General features: G+C 40.0%; 1 protein-coding gene across 2 annotated transcripts in view; it reads left to right on the forward strand.

Moving 5' to 3' along the window:
- Positions 1-17,407, forward strand: part of Fmnl2 (formin like 2) — a 330,610-nt gene that overhangs the window by 179,636 nt on the left and 133,567 nt on the right. The window lies entirely within an intron of this gene.

The following is a 17,407-nucleotide window of genomic DNA, read 5'->3' on the forward strand; positions in this document are numbered from 1 at the left end:
ACACACACACACACACTTCTGCATGTTGACACATTCACCAGTGACTATGTCTCTACTTCATCCTTCTAAATGGCAGGTAGTGATTGTTGATAGTTTCTGGCACTTTCTTGCAAGGCTAGGTATAGGCTAGTGGAAGGAACACAATAAAATAAGGTATAAGTGTTTTTGTGAGTATAAAATCTATCAGAGACTAGAGGGTTTTTTCTGTCCAACACAGGTAGAAGTGCCCATATCCTAGGAAGTCCATTGGAAGATTCTTAAGCATTCCTTTTAAGTTGTTTTACTCAAGGTCTTAAAAACAACAAAACCCAGTTATGGGATGGTTGTAAAATTACCCCCTTTTTTTCCAAACTGAGTTTGAGCAGAAAGAATTGACAGAAACTTAAGAGGAAGATGAGTGCTCATGAGATGGTGATGCTCAGGAAGGAAAAAAAGTGCTGACATTCAGCTCCTCCCTTGAGACTTAATTTTTACTTAAGTTATTAAAATCTATTATTACAAAGAAGATATTTTTATAATGGTGGCAAAAAGATAATTGAGATGATTACTATGAAGAGACGTTAATATAAATGGAGGCAGAAGAGGTGAAACATTTCCAAGTGCAGTCCATTATGATATACAAAGTAGGTGTGCATGGTGGTGTATACTTTTAATCCCAGCCACTCTGGAGGCAGAGACAGAAGTACCCCACATTCTTGATCAGTCTGGGGAACTTAGTAAGACCCTGTTTCAAAGTCAGTTTAAGAAAATGGTCTGGGAATATACTTCAACAGTAGAATGCTTGCTTGCTATGCTTGAGGCATTGGATTCGATTCTTGGGACCTAAGATGGATCAGAGCTAGACAAGAGCACAGAGGCAGAGGTAGACTGGGATCAGCCCTTGAAGGGGCTGGACTTTCCTTTTACCTTTCACCTTCCTTCCTGCATCCTTCCTTCCCTTCTCCTTTCTGGCTTTATTCCATTATTAATTTTTATGCCTCAGATATTCCAGAAAGTGTATGATGGAAAATTTATGTCAGTCATATTTTTCTCTTAGGCCAAAAATGTCTTCATAGGGTTGATGTTGGTGTCTTTGGGATCATGAGGTTGAGGGAGGAACAAATCAGGTATTTGATTACAGTTCTTTCCAAAGATCCTTAAAATTCAAGTTATCGCCATTCAGTGTCACCATGCCAGGATATGGAGAGCTTAGCTCTTCTGCTGTCACTTCTGCATGTGCACCATACTGCAGGCTCCATCAACTCTGCAGTATCACCGCTAATTACTGAAAACAGTTACCAACAGCCAGTAGTTAGAAAGTAGATTACCTTTTGTTCAATCTTCAAAGAAGTCATACTTATTATGTTAGTTAGTACCTCCATGTGACATAAAGGAAAAACTGAAAGCTAGATTAAATTAAATTAATGCTACATACTAAATCACCTGCCGTAGTTCACATAAGTAGTGGTTAAATAGCTGGCATAGGTAGCCTGGTTCTGTAGAAGGTGTGAGCTCTAGTCTGTGTCTTAACCTCTGCTCTCTGCTGCCTTCCCTGTAAGGATCCAGGGTGTGAGCGATGTACCATAAAAGAAAGAGTTCTCTCTGTTTTCTTGTATTGCATTGTATTATAATTTCCTAATAGGAAAGAAAGTGGGGAGTTGTGACTGCTCTGAGGAATGGCCATTTTTGTTTAATCATTGTGAAATTGTGGCCAGCAGAAATGACTTATCATATGTGTGTGACCCATGAATGTGTCCCACATGTAATTATCACTTGCCCTGCATAGATTTGTGAGGAGCTGAAAGCTTCTGCTGTGTGCCATTCATATGGGTGTTTGTCTTATCTGTATATACATACACAGATCTATCTATGGTATCTACCTAATGGGCACTTGAAATATGTTTGTGCTTGTATGCATTTTCTATGAAATGCCCAAAATAGAAGGCTCAATAGAAACAGAAAGTAGGTAAGTATAGTTCTCACAGCTGAGGAAGGGCATGAGAAGCTCATGGGCATGGGCTTTTCTTTTTGGCATGACAGAAAGATTCTGGAATTACATGTGGTGATATTTGTGAATATACTAAAATTATATAGTTGTTAGGTGTGAATGTCATAGAATATGAATTAATAACTCAATTAGAAAACATTTGATTCTACACAAAAGAAAGAACTAATGAGAAATGATTTTGAAAATTCTGGCTCCTTTTTAGATCCCAGTGTCAACAAATTAAATATAAAAAAATCTTTCTTGGAAAATGAAGAATATTTGATTACTGACTGAGAGCATTCTATAAAACTATTCTTTGAAATTGTTAGGTTTGGTTTTAGCTTTGTGGTTATATAGGGGACTGTCTTTGTTTTTAAAGGCCTGGTTACTAATGTAGAGTTGAAAGGTATGACTGAGATTTGCTTTAAAATATTTCATCAAAAGACAAAAGAAGAGCCAGATAAAGAATATCTGGGAACATTCTGGTAATTGTTAAAACTTTTTTTTTCCATATGTTGGGTTTTATTATTGTATGCTTTGAACTTTGATGTGTGTTTGAAAATTAAATACACCATATAAACTTTAGAAAAGACATTTGCTTCATAAAGATATTTTTCTTCATTTAAAGGTATGGTCACCTCCTGTGATCCTACAGCTCTGGTCCCCTGCTGTGAACCTGAAGTTGTAGTCCCCTTCTATGAGTCAGAGTTGTGATCCAATTCCATGAACTGGAATGGTGGTCCCCTCCTGTGAACCTGGAGTTGTGAGCCCCTCCCATAAGTCAGAGTTGTGATCCAGTCCTGTGTGCTGGAGCTGTGGTCCCTTCCTGTGAACTGAAACTGTGGTGCCCTCTAATGAGCTAGAGTTGTCCCCTCCTGTGAGCCGTAGTTTTTGGTCTGCTTTTGTGAGCTGAAGCTGTAGTCCCCTCCTGTGAATCTGGAGCTGTGGTCTCCTCTTGTGAACTTGGAATTGAGGTCCCCTCCCATAAACCTGGAGTTGTGGTCCCATCCAGTGATCTGGAGTTGTGGTCCCATCCAGTGAGCTAGAGCTGTGATCCCCTCCATGAGCCAGAGTTGTGTTCCCCTCCTGTGAGCCTGGAGCTGTGGTCCTCAACCATGAGCCATGGTTCTATGGTTCTACAATTCTCTGGTGGTGGGCTGATGGTACAGCAGATTGACAAATGGAGGCAGCACTTTCAGCCTTCTCTGAGTGACTATATCCCCCCACACCCCCTCCCCAGTTTTGCATGGCAATAGATCTGCCTCTGTGTTAGACTTATGATGGGGATGGGGGAGGTCTCTGTCATTTGCAGATTCGAGTCTTAGGAGGACTGATTCACAAGAATCGAGTTTCCCATCTTCCTTGATGGCCAGCTAATCAAGGTTTTGACTCCACATGTGGTTTTAGGTACCCAGGCCTGGACATTGCTTAAGGACTCATATGTCCAATATGACTACCAATATTTTTTATCTTTAACTTGTCCTCATAAGAGTCAGGAAAATTTATTGTATCAAATTCTATCATCCTCTGTTACCCAAACCTTCTTTATGGTGTCAGTACATGTTTCTATGATGCTGTCAGCAAAAGTCTTGGCTATAGATTTTCAATTTAAGAAGCTACCACAAGCCTTAGTTGAAAAGCCTCAAACTGGTACTGTGGGATATAATCATTGATGTCTGACACTGATGTCAGGGGCCCTCAACACTTTGCACACAAATTTTCTTTCTTTTTGAACTAATAATGCTGGTAAATTTCTATCTCTTAGGATACATACCTTAGACAAGGTATTAAAAAAAAACAAAACCTTATGCCCAAGGAAATTATGGAATACTAGTATTAGCGGGAGGTAGGACCTGTGGAGAAATCAGCTTAGGGTTCCGTTCTGTGAGCAGTTCTGAGTGTTACGAATCATGGAGCTTGTCATGCTGCTCCTTCTTATCTTTGGCTGCTGTAAAGTTCAGAGTCTAACATGTAGTTTTCCCTTTTCCACTATATGGTATTCTAATGGCACAGTTTGTTTACTAACCTCATCCAGGGCTTCATCTATTTTTTTTTCTGTCCATATTTCCCTTCCATAATGATTTTGTCATTGAAAACTCTTGCTTGAGTTTATTTACTTATTTATTATTTATTTGCCATCTTTCTAAGCAATCTAACTATAAAGTGTACTCAACCTTACTGGTGAACAAAAATACTTGCTTTGATGTCTACTAAACTTAAGTGTTCTATGTGCTATAGGTATTGCACAAGTCAGTGCATTGACCTGCTCTGCCTTTCCCCAAGGAGGCAAATGGAGTGTCAGATGCTTTAGGAAAGGATTTACTATGATTTGATGTAAGAAAGCCAATTGCACTAAATGGGATTCATTATTTAGTTTCCTGCACCAATTTTTCAAACTTTCATATCGTTTCATTGGCCTATTACTTTGGTTTAAGCATTTGTCTCTCTCAAAAATGAGTTCTAGGAGCTAGACAGATGGCTCAGTGGTTAAGAACACTGGCTGCTCTTGCAGAGGACCTTTGTTCAGTTCTCAGAGCCCACATGGTGACTAACAACCATTCTAACCCCAGTTCCAGGGAATCTAACTCCTTCTTCTGACCTCTGTGGACATTTCACGACGCAGGTGCACTTATATATATATATGCAGGCGATACACTTAATACACATAAAAAATAATTTTTTTTTTTAGAAAAATGAGTTCCTTTAGGGTGCGGGTCATTGGTCATTTGTTTGTGTACCTCTGACAACTTGCTTAGTGCCTGAAACATGAGATGCTTACTGAAAGTATGTTGTGTGAAGAAATAATGGCTAAATGCTTTTGAGAAGGAAGCTAGCATTAGAGGTGACAGAAGAGAGAAGATTGGTTAAGGAAGTGGTCTGGGAGGTATGGCAGAGGTGTGCTGATTCTTTACCTTGTTCATCTTCCTTCACCTCTTGTAGTTGGCTTGGGGTAAGCGACACCTGCCCAGTTCTAGAAATTCCTTTTGAGAGAGAAAACGCACCTGATGTGGATAGGAAGGAGTTCGTTTGTTTTGTTTTTTCTTCAAAGGTGCCCTGTCTCCCTGAAAAATCTGCCTTCTGGACTAGATTTTGGGCAGTGCATCCTAGAGTCACCTAATTTATTTCTGTGCTGTGGGAAATGGAGAGTTCCTATGAGGGCATTATTCAAGGAATGTGTGGGGACACTGAGGTAAATTTTTATTTTAGCAAGGCAAAAGTAGAAAGCTGGAAGTGTGAAGTTCCTTTGACAACTGCACATGAACCTATAAAGCTGTCTCGCAACACATGGGCTTGGTAAGTGTTGCTTATGTCACTGAAAGAGAGAAGCACTTACCACTTGTGCATCAGTTTTCAGTGTGGACCCTGTACTGCATCTTTTGTGGTCTTGGCTGTTTTCCTATACGTTTAGAGATCTAACCTAGCAGTTACAATGCTTAACTGTTTGACGAAGTATCAAGTTGGAGCATATGAAGCAAGGTGAAAGTCTATTTGCCTTTCCTATCTATTCCCCAGTCCCTTTGTGTTTTAGATGATGAAAGCAAGGTTCATAGCACACATGGCTGGCTCAGTGCCACGTCTATCAGACAATGAGATAAGAACACCATTTCCAATGCTAATCACAGGCCCTTCCAGCTGTTCACTGTGACACTGGGATCTGGCAGCAATCCATTGATGCAAAGATTGGAGTAGATAGCTGCAAGTCTCAGTTTCATGCTGTGATTTCTCGGGTGATGGGGGTCCCAGTGGGAGAGGCCTGGATGGGAAAGGAACTTGATTCATAACTAGACCTCTGTTGGATGATGAAGCAGCAGTCGTTAGAGAATTCCGGCTATTTGAGATGACTGAGCTGATGGTGTGTGTAGAGTCTGTACATGTCTAATGCAGTTCAGAAGCTGTTAGAGGTGCCATGCCTGAGCTGAGCTAAAAATCTTTTCTCTGGGTCTCTGAGTTGGTGGTGGTGTGGTTAGTCACTTTCTGGAGTATTTTGGGGCATGGATCTAATTTGCCTTCTCCTGGTTGGGTATTGCTTTGCATTGTACCTTGGGTAAGGTATACTGGGGAAGTGTACCTTGGAAATCTTTCCTTTCTTCACTTAATACAAAGCAGTATGGAAGAAGGTTAGCAAAAAAAGATGCAAGTGAGTTGGTAGCAGGAAATTGGACCCACTTAGACTCAGCTTCCTGTGGTAAGTACTCCAGGGAGATCAGATTACAGTCCTCAAGACTTAGTATAGATCCTGATCCAGGGAAGAAGGCCCTGATGGTACTCAGTGGGAGCTGAGCCAGACCCATGGCAACAAGATTATTCTGAGTTATTGGGAGGCTGAGTATATCTTGGTGATCTATTACTTGATTAGCATGTACCCAGCCCTGGGATTGATCCCTAACACTGTCAGAAACAACAACACCCCCCCCCAAACCTTCACTTGCTCCCTTATACTACTATTTTAAAAATAAAAGCAGGGAACTCATTGGAGAACTTGCATCTAGTTAAGCTGATAGGACTGGGGAGAGGGTTCAGTCACATGCTTGCTTGCCTTGCAAGCATGAGAACCCAAGTCCATTATCTATGCTTAAAAAAAAAGTCAGGCCTCAGTTGCTTCTAACCAAACCCAGTGCTGGGAAGTGGGGTGGGTTGCTCACTTGCCAGTGAGCCTAGCCCTTGTCCAGCTCTAGGCCAGTGAGAGACCCTGTCTCACAAAGTGAATGGCTCCTGGGGAATAACATCAAAGGTTGTCCTTGGCTTCCACATGTATACATGTATATGTGCACACTTCCTAAACACGCGCGCGCACACACACACACACACACACACACACAGAGAGGCAGGGAGAGGAGACAGGCTAATTTGCTGTGGAAATATAAGTTGTAGAATTAAAGAGCAAATATTTGTCTAATTTTTAAAAAATTAAAGTTTTTAAGTCTATCCCTCCCTCCCTCTACTTTCCTTCTCCCTCCCTTTGATTTATTGTTTATTTGTTTGGAGGCAGGATCTCACTCTGTACCCCAGGTTGGCCTGAAACTCACTATATAGCCCAATCTGGCCTACACGTGTGGCTGTCAGTCCTGTTTTAGCCCCCTAAAGTGCTGGGATTATAGGTGTGAGGCACCACCTGGCTCATTTTATCCTCTCTCTCTCTCTCTCTCTCTCTCTCTCTCTCTCTCTCTCTCTCTCTCTTTCTCTCTCTCATTCTTGGGAGGTAGAGGTAGATGGATCTCTATGAGAGAGAGGCCAGCCTGGTATACAAAGTGTGTTCCAAGTAGGCTACAGGAGACCCTGTCAAAATTACTTTTTGTTATTGTGTATGTTTGTGATGTACGTGGATGCTTGCATGCCAAGGCATGTATATGGAGGTCAGGGGACAACTTTGTGGAGTTTGTTTTCCGTCCACCTTTGTGTGGGTTCTCGTGATTGAACTCAGGTTACCAGACTTGTGCAGAAAGGGCCTGTAGTTGGTGAACTGCTGGACCATCATGCCCACTGGCCCACTTAGAGTTCTTTGCCAAGTAAGCAAATACTGCTGGGTACTGATCATGTTCTTCTCTGTCAGATTCTAGGTAAGGAGAGATTTTTCAGAAGATCAGTAAGTGAACAGAGATGGGGAGGAAGTTGAAGCCACCCAGCAGGAGGGGCTCCTTCCCTGTCCCTTCTTCCCAGACTACAGATTTAACTTGCGTTTAACCCTATCCCCAAGTTCCAGGCTTTGATTCTGTGTTTGGCCACACTCACCCAGCTGTTGGGAAAAAAATGGCCATCTACCTCCCTGCCCTTATCCCCTGCCCCCAACATTTTTTTAAACTATAATATCACTCCATGCTAAGTTATTTATATTTTATTATGTTTTTTGCAATTCTATATTATGTTGAAATGCCATTTAATTTTCAAACCTTATTTTTTGAGATCCATTTCTTTTGAAATTTTCTTTCAATCCTCATTTTGTCTCTTATTTCGATATCTAGTCTTCCCTCTCTATGTAATCAACGCTTTGTTTACCTATTAATTAGTTAGAGTTATTTTCTTTTGGTACTTTGTTTTATGGTTTATCTTAAAAAATAAAAAAGGGTATGTGCCTTAAAAATAAGTTTTCTCTTGTATCCAAACAAAGCCATCATGATTAAAAGAAATAATTCCTTAATACGTTCTATTGCTCAGTTGATTATTTTCTAGTTTTCTTTAAGATGTTATTTCCATTTTCAAACATGAACCAAGCACAGGCTCAGTGCCCTGTCACTCCCCATGTGTGTGTCTTTTAATCCATAGCGGGCTTCATGGCACACATACAGTGATGCACTGGCAATGTCCTTTCATAGGAAGTTTCACCTTTCAGTTTCCTGATTGCTTCCAGGTGGTAACTTAGTTTTTGAAATTCATGGTTACTAGAGTTAGCTTTAAGGAATGATAGATGAATGCTGAACATCTTTTGTTGAGAATATCATAGGAAACAAATAATGTCCAGTTGTTCTGTAAGCTGATGAGGCCATCCAGTCATCAGGGGAGGATCTGATCTCTTCATTGTGTTGTGTTTTTCCTTTGTCTAGAAAGGCAGCTCTACAGTGCTCTCTGGTATCATATATTTGTCTAGCTACCTACCAACTTTGTACTAATGATAATCTTTGGTTCAATAAATTTCAAAGTAAGGATTTTGTTTAATAGATACCTCAAAAAAGGGGAGAGGGGCAACCTATGGGTTTTCTTTAGTTTCTCTAGTTTATCACTCTGAATGCCGGAATTGTCATCATTTTGCATCAGTTAAGTTGCTATTTTTGAGACTTCATTATCACTTCTTTGACCTCTGAGAACACTTTTATGCTGGCTTCTGTATCTTTCTGACACAACTATATTACATTGAGAACTTTTTTTGGTGCAAAAATAATCTCTTATGTTTAACTTGTAAGTTCTTTGTCCTATTATCTAAGACATTTCTCTAAGAAGCCCTCTTCTTTTTTTCTGAGAGATGATGTAGATGAGAATGTGTGACTGGCAGGTGCACACTTATTTCTCAGTTTGTGTCTAGACTGAAAATAAGGTAAAAAAATTATGAGTTCAGATTGATAATTCCAAGTCAGTTTTTATTATCAACTTAATTTCTTTAGTTTGATATTTATTATTTTTACATTGAATTGTGATTCCTAACATTAATTTTCTTTTCCTATAATAGAAAAAGCTTCAGGACTGGAGGTATAGCTTAATGGTACAGTGTTTGCCTGGCATGTGCAAGGCCCTGAAGTTAGTCCCTAGCACTGCAACAAATAAAAATACAAAAATATTCAAACAACATTTTTAAAAGTTTCAAAATAACAATACCGGTATCATTACTACCCAAAACACTACTAATAAAATTAAGGAAGTGTAACAATATAACTTTGTGTGTGTGTGTGTGTGTGTGTGTGTGTGTGTGTGTGTGTGTCAACAATATCTTTGTGTGTGTGTGTGTGTGTGTGTGTGTGTGTGTGTGTGTGTGTGTTCCAGAAGAATTTTGATGGCTTGAAACAAAAGAAATTTGTTCTCTTACTGTTTTGGACACCAGAAATCTGAAATCAGGGTGTGTGGTACTTTGATCCCACATTACAACAATGCCTGAATAAAACAGCCTGACTCTTAGCATCTGTTATTGCCAAGAGGGGAACTAAACTGCTCTGAGAATCTCTTCCTTCAGATTTTTCCTAGAACTGTGCTGTCGACTGAAGTCTTGCTCTCTTTTTATTGAAGCACTATAGCCAGCATGAAGTAGGGAAGTAAAAGCAGACCCTTATTTTATCAGACAAGGTCCTTTCTGACCCCCTGCTGACCAGAACAGCATGTATAAGCACAAACAGATGTTATCAACTTAATCCCATCTATTGTTTCCAACACAACTTTCACCAAGTACCTTCTGCTTGTAGTGATTGGTGTGCAAAACATATACACATATATACCGATGTTCTGGGCCAAGGGCAAGGAAGGATTATGAGGTAGTAAAACTACATGGTTAGGTTCCTAGAGGATCTCAAGGCTACTGCAATATAAACAAGCTGAGATAGTGTCTCAGAAGTCTTTCCCATAAGGGTGCTGGCTAGATGCTGTTCCTTCCAAAGTTCCTAGAGGAGATGCCTTCCTTGCCAGTCTTAGCCTCTGGTGGCTGCATCCATTTTGATGTGGCCTTTTCCTCCTGACTCCTAAGTCTATATTTTTGTCTTATTTTGCTTACTTTGATAATCTAGCATTGAAATCCTTAACTTCTTTACATCTGCCAGGACCCCCCCCCCATTATGATCATATTCATTTTCGTGGAAGTCAGGGCATGAGTATAGATTTTAGGGGCCACTGTTCAACACACTACAGATGCCAAGATGTATGATGATTTTTACAATAAACTTTTTGTTTACAAGAATCCAAGTTGGATATTGTTGGTTATCAAAGACAAAATTCTACACCGTTACTGACCCATATGAAGCTATTTTTAACATCTAGCTTCATTTTTGCCTAGGGGAATACCACTTTCTAATCAGTGCACAAAGAACAGGCAGGTGCACTCCTGGGAAGTCACCTAGGACAGGCTGGGGAGAAGCACACCTGCTCTGCACTCTTCCTCTGCTGACTAGGCCCATGAAGAAAAATGAGAGTGGAAGGCCCAGGAAGGAGAAGAAAACACTCAGGAAACAGTGGCTGCTCATCTCTGCCATGGTGGATGTTTTGTTTTTGTCTGTGTTTATTCTACACATGACCAAAGACTGACCTCACAGGATACTGTAGTTCTTCATTAGTACTGTTTTTCTTGAGAAGTTATAAAATGGTGATTGGAAAAGTAAATATTTCAGAGTTGAGAAACAAAACAAACTTTATCTGTGTTCATTAATATATTAGCTGAAGGAAGTTAGCTGTATACATCAGAAAATAAAAGGGGCGGGTGTAGATCTGAATTTTCTCTAGACAGGTACTTCATGTAATATTTTGAGTTTTACAAATACCTCAGATAGTTACTGGTACCAGTTTGTTTCCACTGAGTTCCAGTAATATTCCAGGCCAGAACTGACTATGGAGCATAATGATCTTTTGCATTTTTATTCTTTGTCTTTTGTTTGAGATTTTGAAGGGACCAACTTTCTTTTCCCTGGGTCTCCAAACTTGAGTAAAGGTTCCCTCTTAATTGTGATTGCCAAGAAGACAAGGCTTATTTTGCAGTTTCCTTTCCAAAAGCAGCTTCCTGTCCATTAGGACTCATTCCAGTTCCCTGATTGCTTCCTTCTAAAACCCTGGAGAAGCCATCAAAGGAACAGATGCCAACTCCCGTGCTGGAGTCCTGGGAAATTGTGTTTGAACTTAGAAACGAATCTGCATTTTTTTTATCTTCTAGAGTTTTCTTTTGTCATACAGCTTTTGTAGAGGGAGAAAAGGTACTGCTGGCTTTTCTCAAAGGACTAGGGTGAGGGGAGAGGAAAGGGGAGAAGAAATGGTCTAAAAACAAAGGCTTATAGCCCTTTCTTTCCCTCTCTTACCAGTTTGAAATAAACTTTACCATACCAGCTTATGTTGAAAACCTGGGTACACTATTGCAGGACATAGAGAATATAGCAATTGAACTAATGTAGGTTTGGTTGATGTCTTAGTTTGCTTTCTATTGCTGTGATTAAAAAACAAAACAAAGCAAAGCAAAAAAAACAAAACAAAGCAACACGAAACACTTCTGATCAAAACCATCTTGGAGACGGAAACATACTCCCCCCCCGCCCCCAAGCTGAGAACCGAACCCAGGGCCTTGCACTTGCTAAGCAAGCGCTCTACTACTGTGCTAAATCCCCAACCCGGAAAACATTTATTTGGCTTTCATGCCTGGATCAGAGTTCATCCCTGAGAGAAGACAAGGTAGAATCTCAAGGCAGGAACTTGGACGCAGAAGCTGAAGGACAGACAGTGGAGGAACCATTTGGTCCTCTGATCTGTGCTCAATCTGCTTTCTTATACAACTCAGGACCACCTGTCCTGAGATGGACTTACCCATAGTGGGTTGGGCCATCCCACATCACTCAACAATTACAGACATGCCGACAGCCAGTCTGATTGATAAGATGCAATTCCCCAATTGAGATTCCCTCTTATGGATGTGTCAAATTGACAGTTGAAAACTACCAGCACAACTGAGATTGACCTTTACAATAGATTTTATTTTATTGTGCTATTTATTTATTTTTGTGATGCTAGGGGTCAAATCCAGTGCCTCATCACACATATTAGACAATCACTCTATTACTGAGTTGTGATCCAGACTCACAGTAAATTTTAGAAAATACTTAGTATGTGAATTTGAGGCATGTTAGCTAAGAATTTTGGAGGTATATAGAGATACTACTTTATATCGTCTTAGCACTTGGATATGTAACTCACAGTCTTTTCTGTGGAAACTTTTTTTCTTGTTATCTTTCACTAAAAAAGAAAAATCAAATGACTTTCTAAATGCTGTCCTGCAAATAGTTGAGATTTTTATTAAAAAATCATAATGGTCTTGAACAGTGTCATGTTAAGATTGCCAGGTGACCTTAGATAACCATGTGATTATTGTTTCTTCATCATCAGTCAATGGTGATTTATTACACTCACACTGTGAAGAGTAACATGCTAAATGCTATGCCCACCCCTTTCAGAAAACAAACAGATGCTTTACAAACAAGAAATTGAGAAAGGAGTAAGTGATACCCTTCTAAAAGTCAACACCAGAGTCTAAAGATGAAGCAGAGAGCTCTCAGCTCATGTTCTGTGCCTGTTCTGTGGCATTCATCAGGACCTTTCAAGTATTAGAGTCCTCACTGAGGCAGTAAGACAACACTAATTTTACATATATAGAGGAAATGTAGCATTACTTGGTTTTATTTGTAATAATCCTGTAGATGCTGGAGATGCAGTGAGGCAGGACAAGAAATGGATAGCAATAGGTAGGAGTAGTGACTATACATTGTATATCACCATGGTGAATGCTAACTGTAGGTAAGACCAAAGCTTGTTAACATCATCTTCAGTTACCAGAATATCATTGTGATGCAGGGGTTTCTGCCATGTAAGTACTAGCCAGGTTTGGCTTCTGAGAGCAAACAAAGTCAGGCAAAATCAAGATGGTAGTGTGTAGGCTATGCTGTTGTTTCTTATCATTGATGCTACTGCTTGTTCCTTCACAGTCATTTTTGACATCACCACTCAGATGTGAATGATACACCTGTTAGAATATAACTTTAAGCCTGCTTAAAATGGAATAGAAAGGAAGGGCTAATGGCTCAGTGGTTAAGAGCACTTGATGCTCTTACAGAGGACATGGTGGCTTACAACTGTCTGTAACTCCAGTTTTAGAACGTCTGATGTTCTCTTCTGGCCTCTTCAGACATCAGGCGTGCATGAAATGCACATACATACATGCAGGCAAACACTCATACACGTAAAATAAATTATCTAAATCTTTAAAAAAATTATAGAATAGACATTCCTAATAGGTTGGAGGTATACTTAAGCCAGCACATGTCCTCAGCAGGGACCCATTTAGTAGGACCTACTTTCAGCCTCCTTTCCAGCATATCCTTTTTAGGTATTCCCTGAGTATGTACTGACTGCTTGATCTTAACTATGTAAATCTTTATGTAGCAACATCTTTATGTTGCTTGCCTGATCTAGAAGATGGAAACAAAGACTTGAGGCTGTTTAGAAGTATAAATGTATATTTGTTACTTTTGGTTGTTAGTGTCAAAAATCTGGCATAAGCAACTTAGGGGAGGGAATACTTCCTTTGGCTCACACTTTCAGAGCCACACGACTGAAGATAGCATGACAGGTGCACCATGGCAAAGCAGAGTAGTCCACGTTATGCTCACCGGAAAAGAGGGAATATAGTTCAGGGTAGCCACCAAGGGCCCTCCCTCAGTGACTTACTTCCTTTTACCATCTCTGAACAATGCCATCATATTATGAATCCTTTGTAGAATTAATTCATGCACTAGGTCACAGCACTTATGATCTAATCATTTCTAGAAAGACCATGAGAGATGCCCAGAAGCTCATGTCACTAATCTAGGAATACCCCAAGCCTCCCTCTCTGCCTCCCTCCCATCCCATCCCCTCCCATCCCCTCCCGTCCCCTGCCCCTCCCCCGCCCCCTTCCTCTTTCTTGCCCCATCTTTTTCATTATCAGAGCTCTGTTAGTCACCTCTTCTATTAACTTATGCTTTGTTTTTATGATACATGGTCACCTCTAGAGGCTCTTAATGATCTTCAGTACTTTATTCTTATTCAGGGGGTATCCTTAAGTAAAGTACTCAGGCTATGTGACACATGGGTAGATCCAACTAAAAGCCTTACATATGTGAGGCAAGTGCTCTGCTGTTAGCCCCATCCCCCCTTCTTGTATTTTTAACAAGAAAATTATTTTCAGTCACTTTTACAAGATTTTCATGAACACACAGAATGTAATAATAGTTTTACCAAGTTTGTATCTTTAGAAATATTCTTATATCTTTGCTTGGCAAGCACATATCCATTTATTTTGTAGATTAAATAGAAAGATTCATTGACCCAGAGTAGCATAAAGCCATATTTAATAAGTTTTACTATCCAGGAGAAATAAACAGAGATTTTAAGAAAATGCAGGTTCCTGGGAATCTTGATGGATTAGGTCAAAAGCATTTGTAATTTAATAAGCACCCTCTTATATTAGGTGAAGGGCTTTGGTAGTTTGTATTTTAGAAAATGTCAATCAAAAAAGAAATCTTTGGCTGTTGAGATAGGAGAGCAAAGAATGTGAAGGTTATCTGAGAGATTTTACCAAGATAAATTTAACATTTCACCATTGTGTTTAGTTCATAGATCTTTAGTAACAACACATTTTCTTTCTGAGCAGTTCTATACACTAGACACCGGGATCATCAACTATTTTGGCCTGGGACCACATGAAATAATTAACCAATTTCGTTAGGGGAACCTCTTATGTCACAAGATCAAAAATTTCATTGAGAACTCTTAAATTGGAAAAAATGATTAGCGATAAATAGGATTAAATAAGCCTAATTATCATACATTATAAAATGAGCATGGAATGTTTTGATCAAGAAAGACCTGTTAAACTAGAAGAAACTCATGCTAGTCTAAATAAAGGAAATCATTTGGAAAAGTCTCATCAAGGTTATTTCCAGTCTGAGAGCTGTAATGGAACACTTGGATAGCCCCCTCTTCCCCTGACTAGAAAAGTGATTTCATATTGAGGTGAAGAATGCTTCAAAGCTCTCCAAGAAGCCATGGCTGTGGAAGGAATCTGGCATCCTGATTTTTTAGTTCTAGTTTTTGCAGAAATGGGCAGCTTTTGCTGTTGAGAACGAAGAAAGGAGAAGTATATGGGTTTGACCGTTTGCTTTTCTATTACTCTAAACTCTGAGTTGACCCTGTCATCTATCTACTCCGCATTAGCTTATTATCTGACATCCACTCCACTCTGTTCCAGTGTAGCCTTGGATTCTTTGTGCCATGACTTTTCTTAACGCTGAGTTCCTGGAACCCGGCTAATATCCTTGAAGTTCTAGCACACTCCATGCGCCTCTGCCTTTTTCCCATCCATGCCCCCCATCTGGAAAACTCCTCTGTCTCCCACCCTGCATGCAGGCCTGGGATATCTATATGCTGCCTGTCATTCAAAATTCAGTTCAAACCCCACTTTCTCCAGGGAGATTGCTTTGATCATCACAGTTGGAAAGTGCCTCACTTCTCTTTGAACTTGTACAAGATCACACGTGGCTCTTATCATAGTCTACTTTGTGTTACAGTTCTGTCTGCTATATCACAGAGATGAGACTTAACATTCTGGAATTGAATTTATTTCTTTTTGCCTTTTTTTTTTTTTTAAATGTCTTACAGTATGTGTAAGATACAGAACTCACTACTGGCAATGGTGTCTTTTGTGGTTGTGGCTTATGAAGAAGCTATAGTTTGCTTGCTTTCCAGTATTCAATCCACACTACTTCCAACTTGAAGGAAAAAAAATACAACATTTAAGTGAGTAAGTGAGCTTATGTGTACTAAAGCAAAGTTCTCTGAGTTTTTACTAACATGAACTATTATGGAATTAGTATAATAAAAACATCACTAATAGAACAGTACTGCTGACATTAATTTGGGTCTTGAGCAGTTTGTGTAGCTCTGCTGAGAACCATGCTGTACTATGCTGCTGAAGTGGAGCCCAGTGACCTGGTGGCCATCCCAAACACAGAGAGAAACCAGTAGTCAGTATATGTCCCAAGAGGCATTCATTTCCTAGAGAATTCTTGCTTTCAGATGTCTCATTAGAATTTTATTAAGCCTCAAAATATTAAGGTATAAGATGAACTTGATTGGAATTCTGTTTGATTTGGGGACTGCATATTCAGATATGATCAGTGGAGCAGAAATGTTTATAACATGCTTGTTGTAAGTCCAGCTCACACTAAACTAACCTCAGTTTCTCATATAGTTATATGCAAGGATAAAGAGAGTATAAAAGTTTTGAAATAGTTTCCTCAATGAATAGAGTGTCCAGTTCTAAACCTTTATATAATTAAAGGGTTTCAATGAGCAACTTTATTGGATTTACATGTTGAAGGTGAGGGCAGGTCCCAAGGGAACAGTTGAGTTGGTTTGAAAGAAGCTAAGGCTGCCTTTCTGTGCATTACTGACATGAAACAACTGATGAGTTTCATTTGCTGTGGACCAGATTAACTTAGTATACCCTTGTTGCGACCCCTTTACTTAGTTTCTTTAAGAATGGCCTCGCCCTTCCAGTTTGGGTGGTAGTAGGCCTGATACCTAGTCATTAATAAATTCTCTGTCTTTTCTGTCATCTGCAGAGGCAGCCTCTCCTTCCTGGGGATCAGTTAATGAGAAGTATAATTATGAAAGCATTAGACAGCTGCTGACCCAGGAGGGACACAACACAGGCTCAGGAGCATGTGCCCTTAGCTCTGATGTGAGTTTGGCTGATTTATACCTTACAAGAACCTGCTGTACCTATGCTCTGAACAGAGTGCTTACAAGGTCTCGGGGCGGTGGGGGGGGGTGCGTTACAGACATTTTTTTTTTTTTTTGGTCTTTTTGAGACAGGGTCTCCCTGTAGTCCTAGCTGTCCTGGAACTCACTATGTAGACCAGGCTGGCCTTGAACTCACAGAGACCTGCCTGCCTCTGCCTCCCAAGTGCTGGGATTAAAGGCATGCACCACTATGCCCAGCCCCAGGGGTGGGGGGTACATTTAAACTTTAAAACCCCATCCTTAGTTGAACATGGTATCACATGCCTGGAAATACCATATATGGGAGACTGAGGTGAGAGGATTCTGAATCTGAGGCCAGTCTGGGCTGTATATCAAAACCGTGTCTCAAAAACAAAACAAACTTGACCCTTAAATAATGAGAAAAGTGACTTATAGCTGAGATTTTAAAGAAATCCAGTTCTTAAAAAAATAATC

The sequence above is a fragment of the Nannospalax galili genome, unplaced genomic scaffold (genome assembly GCF_000622305.1).
Source record: "Nannospalax galili isolate Female #2095 unplaced genomic scaffold, S.galili_v1.0 scaffold376, whole genome shotgun sequence".
In the NCBI taxonomy this organism is placed as follows: domain Eukaryota; kingdom Metazoa; phylum Chordata; class Mammalia; order Rodentia; family Spalacidae; genus Nannospalax; species Nannospalax galili.